Source organism: Anopheles gambiae, chromosome 3, assembly GCF_943734735.2.
Source record: "Anopheles gambiae chromosome 3, idAnoGambNW_F1_1, whole genome shotgun sequence".
Classification (NCBI taxonomy): domain Eukaryota; kingdom Metazoa; phylum Arthropoda; class Insecta; order Diptera; family Culicidae; genus Anopheles; species Anopheles gambiae.
This window is the reverse complement of record NC_064602.1, coordinates 54,167,199-54,184,568: the sequence shown is the minus strand read 5'-3', so window position 1 is coordinate 54,184,568 and position 17,370 is coordinate 54,167,199. Positions and strand designations below refer to the sequence as shown.

Below are 17,370 nucleotides of genomic sequence, written 5' to 3'. Positions count from 1 at the left end.
GCGGCGTAATTCGCTACTCGTATAGCCATCTCGCTTCTTCTTGTGTGTGCTTTACCGTTGCTCACCGCTTCAAGAACATTGCTGCTCACACACATGTCAGTCTGTGGCAAACAATTGGAGGGGGAGGGTGTGTCGGTTTGCTCCAGAAATCGTGTGTGATTTTGGTGTTCTGGATTTGGTTCCATCGCTGTTTGTTTTGGTGAATTTGAAAAGGTAAGAATCATCAACCGATGTAAAAGTGTGATAGTAAGATGATGCTGATGGTGACTGATGCTTTTCTTTGTTTCTTTTCCTGCTTTCATCCACTGATGGCGTCGAGCATCGCCGAGGATGTGATCGAATGCGGAAAATTCTAAACGAGGAGCTTCATTCCGGATTTTGTTTGCAATAAGGTAAGTTATGATAACACACAAAGCATACGAAAAAAGAGAGAGTAATCTTATGCTTAACTTTCATTTCTTCAACAGTGCTGAACTCATCCTCCAGCTTACAACGAACGGTCAACGGATGAGGAAGGAGAGGAGGGACAGCAAAGGTACACGCACAAACGTGCACACATCAGCCTTCTCGGAGAACGAGAACACAGGAGGGGGAGACCGGCAACGTACAGAACCTTTACGCTCCCTCGTGCGTCTATCTGTGTGTATGTGTGTGCATGCCTGCGTGCGTGGCTGTGTGTGTTTTTGCCGCTTCGCATAACGAGATCCTACAGGATCACCTTGCGAAAAACACCAAGAGAGGGGGAGGGGTAGGTGTATGTGTGTGTGTATGTGTGCTTGCATGCGTGCGTGGCTGTGTATGTGTGTGTGTATGTGTGCTTACATGCGTGCGGGGCTGTGTGCGTGTTTTTTGCTGTTTCGCGATCTCCTACGGAATCACCTTGCGAAAACACGAGGGGGGGGGGGGGGGGAGGGGAGGGGGGTGTGTGTGTGCTTGCCTGCGTGCTTTGTGTGTGTGTTTTTGCGTTCACTTTCTACGGGATCACTTTGCGAAAAACACCAAGGGGAGGAGGAGGTGTGTGTGTGTGTATGTGTTTTTTTTTCTTTGCCGATTCGCACTCTCGCGGATTTAGTTGTGTGCGTTAGTTTTTTTTAGTTTTCAAGAAGAAAAAATCTTCGAAAAATACCTGGGGGAGGATGTGTGTATGAAAGAATGTACTTCAGAAAAGAAAGTGAAAAATAAAAAACGAATATAAAATATGTTAAACGAAGTTTTAAGTGTGTCTGAACTCATTGCAATCCGCCCGCTTGGCAAAGAGTAACTCATTTTAATGCCTCCCCGCTTGGCAAAGAGTAACTCATATTGATGCCTCTCGCTACCCCTGGCCTTAGTTTTAAAGGAATCATGCGACACACTCGCACTCCACTACCCCATCCCGTGGAAAAACGTTCCCACCATCGAGGTGTTGACCAAAATTTCGCTGTGTGCATGAGACACACACTCGCACTCCTCCAGCCCTCCACAGCTGAACGCTCCCACCGTTGCGAAGTTGCGAGAATTTTTGCTCTGAGCGTGAGACCCTGAAGCGCAAGGGATGACACTATGTGCAAAGACGATCATAATTCGATATGGTCAAAATGCGTCGATTGTCGTTTCATTTATCTGGTAATGATGATTTCACTTCATCAAAATTTTAAATGTTCACAACTAGGCTGATAACAATATTTGAAATGTAAATCAGAATAAAATCAATTCATTTGAAGTAAAATAAATACCATTACACTCTATTTTGTCCATATGATCAACACTTGTACATAGTGCCATTTACTTTGTGTTCTTCACTCTCGCGCTGTGTTGTGATCGTTCGAAACTCATCGCCAGAACGAATGCAATTTTCATTTGGGGAGGATTGGTGCCGGTAGATGCAGCGAAAATTATTAAATGATAATAGAAAAGTGGTTAAGTAAATCGTGAAAGATGTCAACGCAGGCGTAAATGCATTTTCTTTGTTACATGATCTACGGGTAAGTGCATGCATAAGAAGAAGAAACTTCCATCTTATGTTTATGTTCTAACAATTGTACTGCTTTTAATGTTTGTTCAATCTTTTATTATTTGCCATCACACGTAGCTATTTCATCACCAAAGCTTCTGAAAACAGATCAAAGCAGAACGATAGGGCATACAGAGTCGCCGTTTAATTTAAAATATCTTCGTGATCGGTAAGTTTTAAATAGTACTAGTTTTGTTCACCATTCTAATGCTCGTTATATCTTTCATTCCTCAGGCAAACGCATCAAACAGCAAGTGTTTCTCTTCCAACAGCACGCACCATCGGAGGATCAAGCAGCTAACGATTTGATCGCCAGTACGCCCCATCAAGAATTGATATTTTGCCAAACAGTACTGTGAATAAAAAACTGCACACTTACTGTAAGAATTTCCTGGAATTTTTTGGTCGGCCTACGCTCATGGGAATGGTGTGTCCATTGAGGAGAAGGAAAGAAAGGGTGGGAGCGAGGATTAACCAAAAACGCGGCATTGAGAATGAGCCACGCAAACAATGAGACCCCAAATTTTGAGTGATTCAGGCCGAGGGGTATGAGGAAGCTTGAGGAAGCAGGGAGAAACGCGCTGCGATGAGAGTTCGCATTCTGTGTTAAACGCGCGCTACACTAACACCAATACAAATACCGTGCTTTGACGAGCCGTCTGTGAATGTGTGTGTGTCTTCTTTCAGCGAGCTCAACTTGGAGCTGCTCGTCACATCGTGTTGTCTCGCTTACACTACAGCATCGAACCATCGCTCCGTATGTCCCCCCCTCCTACGCGTGCAAAACCACCAGTACAGCGCGACGCTTTGCCGGAGATGGTTGTGCGTGTTTTGTTCAAAGTCCCGCGCGCAGTGTTTGTGCATTGATGCGCATTTCGTTATAAGTCTCGTGCGCCGGTGTGTTTTGGTGAAGTGTGCAGTGAATAAACAGTGTGCACAGACGCACATGCAGTGCGTGGATCCACAGGTAAGAATTTGCTGAACAGAGTCAACGCAGATTGTCGACAAGTTTCCCGCAGCCTGGCTCGACCCGGTATGACGTCATTGGATTCTAAATGTGTACTTTAGTGTGTACTTTATGTTTCAATAAAGTGTTAAATGTAATAAAAAATGACAGTGTTTGTGTTTAGTTTTAGAATAAGTGCATGAAAGAAAACGAAAAACGAAAGAAACAACTATCTTTACATGTGTTGGTAGCATGGCTCGAAAGAACACATTGAGAACTGCAGAGCGCACCGTGCGTTACGGGTGGGGAGGGGGAGGGCTCGCGCGAGGGTGTAACTCATTCGTCGAAGAGACACTCGGGGCGAGTACCGGCTTCGAACGCCGAAATCCGTTCGACGCTCATGAGAGAATGAGAATCATGATATACAACTGTCAAGCATTTAAAGACGTTTATATCTACGATTTAAGGATAGTTATGTTTTGAATTTTGATTTTTTTTGCCGTTGGTATAGGATTTCATTCGATACATCATTATTGGATGATTTGTTATCAATTATGAGGTAGCTTTACTCACTTTCTTTAAATATATATATTTATATATATATATATATATATATATATATATATATATATATATATATATATATATATATATATATATATATATATATATATATATATATATATATTTATATATTTATATATATATATATATATATATATATATATATATATATATATATATATATATATATATATATATATATATATATATATATATATATATATATATATATATATATATATATATATTATATATATATATATATATATATATATATATATATATATATATATATATATATATATATATATATATATATACAACCATTATTCGCAGTACGCGATACTCGATATACGCGAATTCGCAGTACGCATCTTTTTGCATTTTGCATTAAATTGGTGCAAAAGATACCTGTTTTACAACAAAAAACTTTGCAAAGCTCTGTGACGATATTTTTCAACCCTCGAACTGGTAGTGTAAACTATTTTTCCATACAAATCCGCTGTACGCGAATACTCGAGATACGCTATTGCGCTCGGTTCCGTACGATAGCGTATATCGGATAAAGACTATATACATATATATATATATATATATATATATATATATATATATATATATATATATATATATATATATATATATATATATATATATATATATATATCGATATATATATCTCTATACATATTGTATTTATATAACTATATTATTATAGATATTTGTATGTATATTTATATTCCGATATATTTTATGTGTTTTATATGTTTTTTCCAAAACTGATGAAAATATATTTCATTGGAAATTGATCACAAAACATTTTCAAAATGTTTCATACCTCTAAGTTCAATTCACTTCAATCATTTAAAGCAAAATTTAAAGCAAAACGTTACATTGAAACCAACATTCGTTCCAAATCCGCAGCGCAAAACCTCGCGGATTTCTCTCCATACAAACGGGAACGTTCGACCCCGGCAGGTAGAACTCATTCTTTCACGCGCTTCTTACAGGCTCTCAATGGTACGTTATTTTAAAACTGAGCGCCAAGTGAGCGCCTTCTGACAACCGCGGCGAACGGATCTCGTCGTTCGAAGCCCATAGTCGCCCCGACTGTATTTCGACAGCGTCACTCAAATCACTCAAAAAATACACTCATTTTGCCGGATGGGAGGGGAGGTGCGCTCAGCGCTCACACTGGGTCACGCAGGATGCTTGAAATAAAATGTTAACAAGCATCAATTTCAAGCATGCATGTCGCGCGACATTTTGCCAAACGGTTAAGGCCAGGGGTTGCGAGAGGCATCAAAATGAGTTACTCTTTGCCAAGCGGGGAATATATCGCCCGCTTGGCAAAATGTCGCGCGACATGCATGCTTGAAATCGATGCTTGTTAACATTTTATTTCAAGCATCGTGAGTGTCCCAGCGTGAGCGCTGAGCACACCTCTCCTCATTCCCAATGCCGCGTTTTTGGTTAATCCTCGCTCCCACCCTTTCTTTCCTTCTCCTCAACGGACCCACCATTCTCGCGAGCGTAGACCGATCAAAAAATTCCAGGAAATTCGGACAGTAATTGTGCAGTTTTTTATTCACAGAGCTATTCGGGAATATTTCAATTCTTGATGGTGCGTGCTGGACGAACGAAACGTTGGCTGCTTTCTCCACCGATAGCGTGTGCTGTTGGAAGAGAAACACTTGCTGTTTGATGCGTTTGCCTGAGGAATGAAAGATATATCGAGCATTAGAATGGTGAACAAAACTAGGACTATTTAAAACTTACCGATCACGAAGATATTTGAATATAAACGGCGACTCTGTAAGCCCGATTCACCTTCTTTGATCGGTTATCAGGTGCTTTCGTAATGAAATAGCTAGGTGTGATGGCAAATAATAGAAGAATAAACAAACATTAAAAGCAGTACAATTGTTAGAACACAAACATCATTTGGAAGATTCTTCTTCTTATGCATGCACTTACCCGTAGATCATGTAACAAAGCATACTGCATTTACGCCTGCATTGACATCTTTCACGAATTACTTAACCACTTTTCTATTCACATTTAATCATTTTCGCATCTACCGGCACCGATCCTTCCCAAATGAAATTTGCATTCGTTCTGGCGATGAGTTTCGAACGATCACAACACAGCGCGAGAGTGAAGAACACAAAGTAAATGGCACTATGTACAAGTGTTGATCATATGGACAAAATAGAGTATAATGGTATTTATTTTACTTCAAATGAATTGATTTTATTCTGATTTACATTTCAAATATTGTTATCAGCCTAGTTGTGATCATTTAAAATTTTGATGAAGTGAAATCATCATTACCAGATAAATGAAACGACAATCGACGCATTTTGACCATATCGAATTATGATCGTCTTTGCACATAGTGTCATCCCTTGCGCTTCAGGGTCTCACGCTCAGAGCAAAAATTCTCGCAACTTCGCAACGGTGGGAGCGTTCAGCTGTGGAGGGCTGGAGGAGTGCGAGTGTGTGTCTCATGCACACAGCGAAATTTTGGTCAACACCTCGATGGTGGGAACGTTTTTCCACGGGATGGGGTAGTGGAGTGCGAGTGTGTCGCATGATTCCTTTAAAACTAAGGCCAGGGGTAGCGAAAGGCATCAAAATGAGTAACTCTTTGCCAAGCGGGCGGGCAGCGGCGTAAGGACTAAGCGTAAGTTAGGAAATAGAACAAGGTAGGCAATAGAATAGAGAAATGTATTAATGATATTATTGTAATTGCTCAATTAAATATACGTTTATTTAATTTCGTGCACTGGTTGCTCACAATATTACAAAAAAAAACATACTTCCTTTACATTACCCAACTTCCCATTTTTCAATGCTATCAAAAATAAACGAAAATGTTCTAAGATTAAAAAAATTGAAAAAAACATTATCTGGTGATAGAAAGTTTCGCGGATGTCTGCTTGAACACTATAGTGCCTCTGCAAACCGCCTACTTGAAAAAACTAAGGCCTATCTGAATAGTTATCAAGAAATAGAACCATTAACAAACAACATTGAACTCAAACAAATTTTAAAAGAGATCATTGAAATTTTTGGTAATATTCGAACCCACATAAACTATCATCAATCAAACCGTATTCGGATTAAATTTAAAACCTTAGCCAAACTCGTTGTCGTGTTCGGTCGTTGGAGTGAAAGCAAAATGGACAATTTTGACATCAAAACAGCTACTGCACTGGTACACACATATGATGGCAACCCGGATGGGTTAGACAATTTTGTGGATTCCGCCAACTTATTAAATGAGCTTTTTCCAAAAAACACACTAATGTTGGTTAAATTTTTAAAGACCAGATTAACAGGAAAGGCACGATTAGGTTAATCGCCTAACATTGATAATTTTGAGTCATTAATAAATGATGTTAGGTTCAGGTGTCAAGAAAAACTAAACCCCGACAGAATTATATGTCAATTAAAAGCGATTCGTCATGGAGACACTAAAACTCTTTGTGATGAAGTTGAACTACTCAGCACTAAACTTAAAAACGTTTATTTACAACATGAAATACCCGAGCAGGTAGCAAAAGAAATGGCGTTAAAACAAGGTGTTAACACTCTTATTGAAAAAGTAAAAAATCAGGAAACAAGAATCCTTTTAAAAGCGGGTAAATTTTCTTGTATTTCTGATGCTTTTGAAAAGGTGTTAGAAAATGAAAAAATAATAATGATATGCAAATATTATCCTTCGGAAGAAATTACTATTACACACTACACATAAATAGTAACCGAAGATTTTTCCGCAGCAAATTTCCCCATAACACAAATAGTAGATATATGCAAAATACACATAATAGAGGGGTTGGCAATCGTTACACGTACAATAACAATCAACCCGATAACAATAGATTTCAAAATAAAATATATTTTCATACCAGTCAAAGGCGAATGCCAGCATCAAACACAAATTTTAATAGGCTATACACAGCGCAAGCTGAAGAACAGGAGCATTTTTTAGGGGATCCAGATACACTGGAAGAAACTCTCCAGAGTACGGAAAAGTATCAACATTCGCAATAAATTTCCATGCTAGTAATTTCATAAAAGTTCAAATTGAAATGGATTCCAATAAAACAAGCATACTGATTTTAGATACTGGACCAGATGTGTCATTATTCAAAGTGGATAAAATAAAGTTAAAACAACAAGTTTGTAAACAAAATAAAATAAATCTAACAGGTATTACTAATAATTCTATAAATACATTAACAGCCACGTTTACTAATATATCATTTGGCAACGTGTCTGTTAATCATAAATTTCACATCATACCTAAAGATATAGATATAAAGGTAGACGGTAAGTTGGGAAGAGATTTTCTCACAAAACATAAATGCGTAATCGATTATGATCACTGGCTTTTAAACTTCAACTATGAGGGCATAACAATATGTCACCCAATCGAAGATAGTATCGATGATGGTTTTATACTGCCGTTACGTAGTGAAGTAGTACGAAGAGTAAAATCTAATAAGTTAACCGAAGATTCAATCGTTCTTGTAAATGAAATTAAACCAGGAATTTTTTGCGGCAACTCCTTGGTATCAATCGATAAACAGTATGTAAAGTTTATAAACACTACTGATAATAATGTGTTCATCGCCAATAATTCATTCAAACCTCTGGTTGATCCAGTTAAGAACTACACAACTAAAAATAAAATATCCAAAAATAGTTTAAAACGCCAGTCTAAAATAAACGAAATTCTCAAACAAATAGAGTATAAAAATATTCCAAATTATATAATTTCAGATTTAGAAAAAAAATTCACATTGAATATAGTGATGTATTTTGCACTGATGATGAGCAAATACCTACTAACAATTTTTACGAGCAATGAATAGAGTTGAAAGATAATGTACCATGTTATATTCCAAATTATAAACAAATTTATTCTCAAAGTAATGAAATAAAAAATCAGGTAGATAAGCTGCTCAAAAATGACATAATAGAACATTCGGTCTCATCATATAATTCGCCTATCCTCTTGGTTCCAAAAAAATCCGAAGATACCAGTAAAAAATGGAGGTTAGTTGTTGATTTCAGACAACTAAATAAAAAAAATATGCCTGATAAATTCCCTTTGCTTAGAATCGATACTATTTTGGACCAATTAGGTAGAGCAAAATATTTCAGCACCTTAGACCTGATGTCCGGGTTTCATCAAATCCCTTTGCACAAAGAATCAAGAAAATATACAGCTTTTTCAACATCATCAGGACACTATCAATTTAAAAGATTACCTTTTGGGTTGAATATAAGCCCTAATAGCTTTCAGCGTATGATAACCATAGCAATGGCAGGATTGACCCCAGAGAGTGCTTTCGTCTATATTGATGATAATAACAGGTTGTAAAATAAAACATCACCTTGAAAATTTAAGAAAAGTTTTTGATAGACTACGTTGTTACAATTTGAAGCTGAATCCATCAAAATGCAAATTCTTCCAGAGAAGTGTAACTTACTTAGGGCACAAGATCACGGATAAAGGTATATATCCTGATGAATCTAAGTTTGATACCATTAAAAACTATCCTTTACCCAAAAATGCCGATGATGTTAGAAGATTTGTTGCCTTTTGCAACTACTATCGTAAGTTTATTCGTAGTTTTGCAGAAATAGCAAATCCACTAAATAATTTATTAAAGAAAGGGTCAATGTTCTGCTGGTCGAAAGAATGTCAGTACGCGTTCGATACTCTCAGAAGGAATTTAGCATCACCAAATATATTACAGTATCCAGATTTTGAAAAAGAGTTTATTATCACAACAGATGCATCGGATGTTGCATGTGGCGCAATTCTATCCTAGATAAAAGATAATTATGATTTACCAATTGCCTTTGCAAGTAAAAGTTTTACAAAAGGGGAAAAATCCAAACCAACGATAGAAAAAGAACTGACAGCTATGCATTGGGCAGTAAACCATTTTAAACCATACATTTTTGGGAGAAAGTTTAAAATCCGAACCAGTGGCGGATCTAACAGTAGGCGGACTAGGAGGTCGCCTGGGGCCCCGCCGATTTAGGGGCCCCGTAGATCGCCATTCTATAGTATGCCGGATGGACAGAGTACTAGCGACAAGGGCCCCGGTAGGATGGCCTTTGGGGCCCCGAGGCTGGCGAATCATTTGCACCCCCCCCCCCCCCCCCCCCCACCCCGTCAGCAAAAATTTTTGAACTGTTGATCGAAGAGGCCCCCAACGGCATTTCAAGTTTACTGTTCAATATCCCAACAGCAAGCAAGTTTAGTTTAGCCACTACCCCGCCCCCCCCCCCCTCGGCACAACAACATTTACCATTTACAGGGGCCTCAACTCGTCTTTCCGCCTAGGGCCCCCGATACTCTTAATCCGCCACTGATCCCAACAGATCACAGACCTTTGGTTTACCTATTTAATATGAAAAATCCCACGTCAAAATTAACACGTATGAGGCTGGATCTTGAGGAATTTACTTCGAAGTAGAATTTGTTCAAAGTAAATCAAACACAGGGGCGGACGCACTATCAAGAATCGTCATTGATTCACAACAACTTAAAGACATGCAAGAAAAAAACATGGAGGTGCTAAAAAATAAATCTCTGTTGATGGTAAACACTAGAGCAATGACTAAACAAACCACATTAAAGATCCCACAGAAAACTATTGAAAGAAGAAGAAAATAGGTCCGTAACAGAACCTACTTTTTGGCAAACTGAAAATCCTTCAGAAGTAACTAAATTTAAATTTAGCAATTTAACACAATTAAAATAGTAGTACTCAATAATAATTTTAATAAGGAATTGGGAAGCACATCTATAAAATGCAATGTAAATGAAAGCCAGGCACTCAAGTCTGCTCTTCTACAAGTATGCAAAATTGTGAAAGAATATAAACGAAACAGGGTAGCGATTTCTGTACAAGATTCATTATTTAAGCAATACTCGATACAAACCGTAAAGGAAATCGCGGATAAAGCCATTTCCGGTTTCGAAATCATTGCATACATTCCGCCAAAATGGGTTACAGAGCAGGAAGAAATACATAATATTTTGAAAAATTATCACATGTTACCTTCGGGAGGACATGTTGGTCAATATCGATTGTATTTAAAAATACGAGAAAAATTTAAATGGAGAAATATGAAAGAAGAAATTAAGGATTTTGTACAGGGATGCGAAAAATGTAAACAAAATAAAATAATGAGACACACAAAAGAAGAGAGCGTAGTTACGACTACGCCCATGAAACCATTTGAAATGGTATGTATAGACACAGTGGGCCCATTACCAAAAACACAAAAAAACTATAGGTACATTGTAACGATGCAGTGCTAGTTAACAAGGTACATTGTTCTCGCTCCAACACAGAATAAAGAAGCGAACTCAATTGCAAGGGCTATAGTAGACAATTTTATTCGGAAATACGGAAAATTTCTTGAGATGAAGTCCGACCAAGGCCTTGAATATAATAACGAAATTTTAAAGACAATAGCAGAGATACTCGAGGTCAAGCAGACTTTTGCAACCGCATATCATCCACAAACAATAGGTTCTTTGGAAAAAAATCATAGAACATTAAATGAATATCTAAGAGCATTTACGAATGAGCATGGTGATGACTGGGATGATCGGGTAAAGTTGTATGAATTCAGCTACAACACAACACCTCACACAGATACAAATTATACTCCGTATGAATTGGTATTTGGAAAAAAGGCTAACCTTCCACAGGATTTACGGAGTAGTAATATTGAACCAGTGTACAATTATGATGCATATTATAACGAAATGAAATACAAATTGAAAAAGTCAAATGAAATAGCACGTAAAAATTTAATTGAGCAAACATTAAAAAGGCAGGATAGTGCAAATGTCAATGTGAAACCGTTAGATGTAAAGCAAGGAGACGCGGTTTATTTAAAAAGCGAGAATAGGAAAAAGTTAGACCCTGTATACATAGGCCCATATATAGTAGTAAGCTTTGATAAATCTAATTGTACAATTATGAACAAGGCTACAAATAAATTGAGCACGGTACATAAACATTTTTTCAACATAAACATAAACATAAACATAAACACTTTTTCGCGTTCCGTCCATATTTGTGGTGGTACCAACATAGTGGACGTTCTCCCTGTTGTGAGGGTGTGTTGTTCCTATTTCGCGATTTTGAGCGATTTCTCTGTCGTCCCCTCCGCTGATGATTAGAATTGACAGCCATTTGGTGAATCATTTGTGCGAAATGTGCGAAAAATGCTTTGGCTTAGATTCAACTGCAGAAACGCTACCTGAATTGGTGCATTCCCAGAGTCTATCAGCGATTTTCATTTGCTCATCGTGGTCCTTAGAATCGACTGCAATGAGTGCTACCTCAATGGATTTTGGTAATCTCGATTTCCACAACTTTTGTATAAGTGTAGCAGAGTTATCAGCCGAACCACCTGCGAGCTGCACCATGTGCCGATAAAGCTCGGATGGTGACCTGTCACCCATCTCCACGTGATATAAAAGTTTCGAAAGTCGGGCCTCCTCTCTGGTTGAAAGGCGACTTAAAACCTGTTCCTTCAAATGAGTGTATGGTGTTTTTTCATGTGGAGCCTTGATAACATCCAACACTTTCGCTAAGGTTTGCTTAGGAAGAGCGCTTATTAGATACGAGTATCGGGTACGCTCCCTTGTAATTTGAGATACCTCAAACTCAGCCTCCGCCTGAGCAAACATAATTTCAGGCATATCATCCCAGAATGGGGGTAGCTTGGTGGCGATGCGCTCCACCTGTGGCAGTGATGTGGGGTTCTGCGCCGTGCTGGCACTAGGCCTCTCAACCTCCCGTTCTAATGACATGTTATACAATTCAAATTTTATGTGTATGTGAATTAAGATAAAAATTTAACGCAAAAAAAATATATAATGAAAATTTAGGCGAGTAATAAAAATATAAAGGAAATACGATAATGGAAAAAAATATACCAGAAAATGAAATTGAACAATAAAAATAAAATAAAAAATCTAACTGCTAATCCTAGCACTATCTTAATCTTAATATTCTTATAATATAATAATAAGATGATATGATTGGATCTCGAGATCGAAAAGTGCGTGAGAAAAAAATATAAACAGGATAAAAAGGAACGTGCTCACCGCCAATTATTGAATCACCGAGTAGATGTTTCCCTCAACCGTATGTTTCAACGGTTACTCCGCTGCCGGGAGATGCAGCGATAGTGTTCAGCGGTTGTTCCGCTTCTGGAAGATGCTGTGATGGTCTTCAGTGGTCACACCGCCGTTCCGATGATGATGCGACGGTCTTCAGCGGTAACACCGCCGGTCCGATGGTGATGAGATGGTCTTCAGCGGTAACACCGCCGTTCCGATGATGATGTGACGATCCCTGCCATTGTGAGCTGCTGTTTACCGCTCTCCCGCGCCGTCGAACTAGTAGCATATCGTGCCGATCGTCGACCTGTAGATCACTTCCTTGTCCTTAAACGTCTCGCTCTCGTTGAACTGCGATGCACTGGACGTACTGCGACGCATGTACCGAGGTGTGTCGATATGTGTGTGCGACGACAATGCAATTGCCTCGTGGTACTTGGTGTCGCCGACGGAGGATGCGATGATGATAGCTCTCCTCGTGCGCTGGTGTGTAGGTGTGCGTAGCGTGCACTTAGTACGTAATACGTAAGTCACCTCGTGGTCGCCGCTCGTCGACGGATTTCCGATGAGGTACCGTATCCGTGCGCATGAGGTTGCGAGGTGTGTAAGTGTGCGTAGCGTGCACTTATTACGTACCTTACCTCGTAAATGCCGTTGCCGGAGGAATCTGCGATGCTGTGCAGAATCCGTGCGCTGGATGTACCTTTTTGTCAGCGTGTGTGTAGCGTACGCTGAATACGTACTAACGTACGTTCTTTCTTTGCTGCTGCCGGAGAATTTCGCGTGAATGCAGAGCCGTTCAGCTGAAGCAGCGTGTGCCCGTGTGACGTGAGCGCGGCCGTTAACCTGTCGTCCTAGCTGTATCAGCGTGTGCTCGTGTATATCGTGAGCACGGCTTTTACACGTGGCGTCACCGCTATCGCAATGTATCCACTCTATCGAGTATTAGGATTTTTTTTGCGCGGCGATTAGCGTTTGCCGTATGTCTACTCAGTTGGCGTAGAGAAGACAAAAAATAACTGCTTTTTCACTTCACTGCACAAACACAAGCTACTTTATTTCACTCGTCGGGGTCACCACTTATAACTCTTGTGTGTGAGTTATCAATTAACATTTATTGCGTCCTGTCTCAATAACGGTCAGCGAGCAAAGAGATCGAGCTAAGGGCCGCATGTCCTTAGTTCCCTAATTCTCACTCCGGTTGCCAACGCAGTTGGCAACCATGGCCTAACTTGATTCAGTGGAAGGTTGAGGTGCACAGCGACAGGTAGCGTATCTGCTATAATTTGTTACCTGCTAGGCGAAGATCGCTAGAACTGGTCTAACGCGAATCGAACGGTTAGAACTGGTCTAACGCCGTAACGGTCACTACAGATTGATTAAGGGATGAAAAGCATACGCTTTTCATTTTTGAAGGGGTGAGGTGTAGCGCCCGATAGTTAGGCAATTAGTATAATACTAGGAATAATCAATTATAGTAAGCAATTATGGTAGCGATCGTTTATGGTATGATAGGAAGGATAGGAATGATAGGAATAATTGTAGCAAGTAAATTACATAAAAATGCATTAGCTAGATAAGGACAGAATATAGGGCATATGATAGAATAGGATAGGGAGATAAGCTAATAGCCACATAAGATATGTTTAAGATAAATACTTTTAGCCAATAGAAAAACGTAGGGTAAATTTTGGCACGAAAAGGAGTAGTATAAATAAGAGTTAGGAATAGGAATTAGGTCATTAAGGAAACAGTATACTAAGAGGAAACGCTGCCCGAAAAATATAGAAGTAAAAAGTATTCCTAAATCGGTGTAGTTATTTCAAGTTAGATGGAAAGAAACCTTTGTCCACCACACACGGAACTACTAGCCGAGTTACCTCCACGGAGCTACTTGCCGAGCTACCTATCCACAAAGCTACTTGCCGAGCTACCTATCCACAGAGCTACTTGCCGAGCTACCCATCCACGGAGCTACTTTCTGAGCTACTTATCCACAGAGCTACTTGCCGAGCTACATCTCCACAGAGATACATGCCGAGCTACCTATCCACGAAGTTACCAGCCGAGCTACCTATCCATGGAGCTACTTGCCGAGCTACCTATCCACGGAGCTACTAACCTACCTCCGTGATAAACACACCATACAACGATAATGGAACGATGTTCTAAATTACTGTGATTGTACAGAAACCGCAAAATCGTTTGATAAACAGTGCGATTTTCAAGAAAATATACTGAGCGATATGCGAATGCGACTTTTACGTTAAACATCAAAAGTATCTTTTAGCAATGTGTTCCTTTAGCAATGTTCCAAGTATCTACTAAATTTATGTGATTTAGTACATTTATTAAAGCTAAACTGTAATTCGAGCTCCCTATTGCACTTTTTGTCAATATCACCATTGAAATCCCCTGCTAGTGTAAAATTTACTACCAGATGGTGCGTACCAGATGGTGCATACACATTGATTAATTTTATTTTTTCATTAATACACATCGATATTAGTCTATCGTCAACATTTTTTTCAATGTATATGCTTTATATCTCATTACGTACAGTAATTGCTGTAGCTCTCTGCATCTCGTCTAACTTTGTTATAAGATCGTAATCACTAACATTTTCTATAACCCTTTTTGCATTGTTACACTTTTGCATGCATACTACATCTAGATCTGATTTTGTAATAAATGCTATCAGTGCATTTATTTTTGTGGAGCTTGAAATAAAAACGACGTTTATCGTACCGATCCGTTACGATATTTCGCAATTCGTCATACAATTGCGGATTCGCCATTTCAAATTGCGTCTTTTCTCTCCTCTCTCGTTCGTGATCTAGATCTCACTGGGCTTTCTAGAGTATTTTTATCATTATTTCTAATGTTTAATTTAGCCCACTGTGGACGTGTTTTTGGGTCCTAACTTCGTAGTCACGCTGGGCTTTCATCCTTTTTTTTATTGCACTATTGACCACTCTCCTACTGCGTTACTTGTTAATTGTTCGTTTTTTTATTATGTAACTTTATATACCCTTCACATGTACAACCGCCTACCCGGGTAGGCCATACATTTTGTATGGAAGGATGATGTTTTTCTTGGTTATAAGCGTATATCTTTTGAGTTGCTTGTAAGATTTGAATGAAAACTGTCTCATAGGTTCATAATAATGTTTACTAACATATCGAAGTAAAATTAGAATTTTAAAAATCCTATCAATATTTTTTTCAATCAAAAATAAGTTGTAACTCCAACACCCCAACCGGCCTTGCCACAAGTTTTGAGTAGATGCTTCGAATTTTTATTGCTTGTTGTGTGCCAATATATTGAAAATAACACAAAAATCATTTTAAAATGATAAAAACTAGTAGTGATTTTTACGAAATATAATTCGATGGCTGAAAGTTCACACTCACACACACACATTCATATTTTTATTATAGTGTTACTGCGAAAACACTCTCTGGTCTACGCTAGTTTTCTGACGTGTCTCTCTGCATCTGCCTGCACAAGCAAATTGCGTATTTTTGGCTCATTTCGGTAGTAATGAGGCAGGTAAAGCGAACCATGAAAAACCAAGATTGGGGGCCTTCACGATTCTAGTTAGTTTTTTGTATGGAGTTTGACAGTTGGAGGCTGAAATCATGTAAACACTCCATACAAAACCACACAAAAAACTAGCCTGCGATTTTCAGTCTAGATTATTCTAGCCACTAAGCTAGAATTAGATTCGAGTACCTGCTCGAAAACACGGGTTTGTTTACATTTATCCCAAGGTGCATTAAAGAAATCAGGTGATCGAATCTGGAATCAAAGTGTATGTAGTCCAGGTGGTCTCATAGCATTTTTTATAACCAAATTTGAATATCACGAGTGAAAACTTTTGCTCCAACGAGCTTTCTGGAGGCTTGACGAATACTCAAAACACTCTTAAAATTTTTATTCAGAAGCAGAAGCGATAAAAATCAGCCTTCTAAATTCATACACCTTGGGATAATCCCACCTGTTTATTATACTCAATTAGATAGCTGCTCGAAAACTGCTTTACAATGCAAACAGCTGACAGGCTGAAATTTCAGCCTACGAGCTTCAAACGGAAAGGGCCCCATTCTCGGAAAATATTGAACACAATCACAATCAGACAAGACTTCACGAGACGGCACGTGCAGCTCGTTCGCACAAAGAATATTGTTCACTTCATGTTCAAAAACGAATCGAGAAGATTGTGTTAGTACAGTGATCAAGAGATTGGTTGAATAATTTGCGTTAACAATCTTTCGAAAGAAGTGAGTAGTGAAAAAATATAGTGAATGTATTGTTGAGATCGAAATCGTTTGTTTTTATCACATTTTTTACTGTTTACTCTAGAAATGGAGGAAATTGAATGGCTAACTCCAGAGGAACTTTCAAATCTTACTGAAGAAGAAAGAACAGCTTATACTCAACAAAAAATACATGAATTTATGGAATACGGTAGCGAAGATGAAAATATGATTTCTGCAGTAGTAGAAGAAGATGAAATTCCTGTATTTGATCAAGTGATCAACGATTCTGATGCTGAAGAAGTACAACTACCAGAGTATAATCCTCTCGAAACTGATAGTGATGACGATTACGCAGAATCTTTCCAACTTTCAAGCGCAACATATAAAACACACGATGGAACTATTTGGTCAAGTCAACCAACCATACCC

The 17,370-nt window shown here is 38.7% G+C and overlaps 2 long non-coding RNA genes across 2 annotated transcripts; one reads left to right on the top strand and one right to left on the bottom strand.

Moving 5' to 3' along the window:
* The first annotated feature begins 302 nt into the window (after positions 1 to 302).
* Positions 303 to 3,104, top strand: LOC133392970 (uncharacterized). The gene is made up of 4 exons (XR_009765937.1): positions 303 to 392; positions 468 to 1,964; positions 2,072 to 2,162; positions 2,228 to 3,104. It is a non-coding gene; the product is annotated as an uncharacterized LOC133392970 (long non-coding RNA).
* A 1,959-nt stretch (positions 3,105 to 5,063) lies between these two features.
* On the bottom strand, positions 5,064 to 9,649 carry LOC133392963 (uncharacterized). Its single transcript, XR_009765929.1, has 2 exons — positions 5,283 to 9,649; positions 5,064 to 5,217 (listed from the first exon to the last, which is right to left on the bottom strand). It is a non-coding gene; the product is annotated as an uncharacterized LOC133392963 (long non-coding RNA).
* Between the last annotated feature and the right edge of the window lie 7,721 nt (positions 9,650 to 17,370).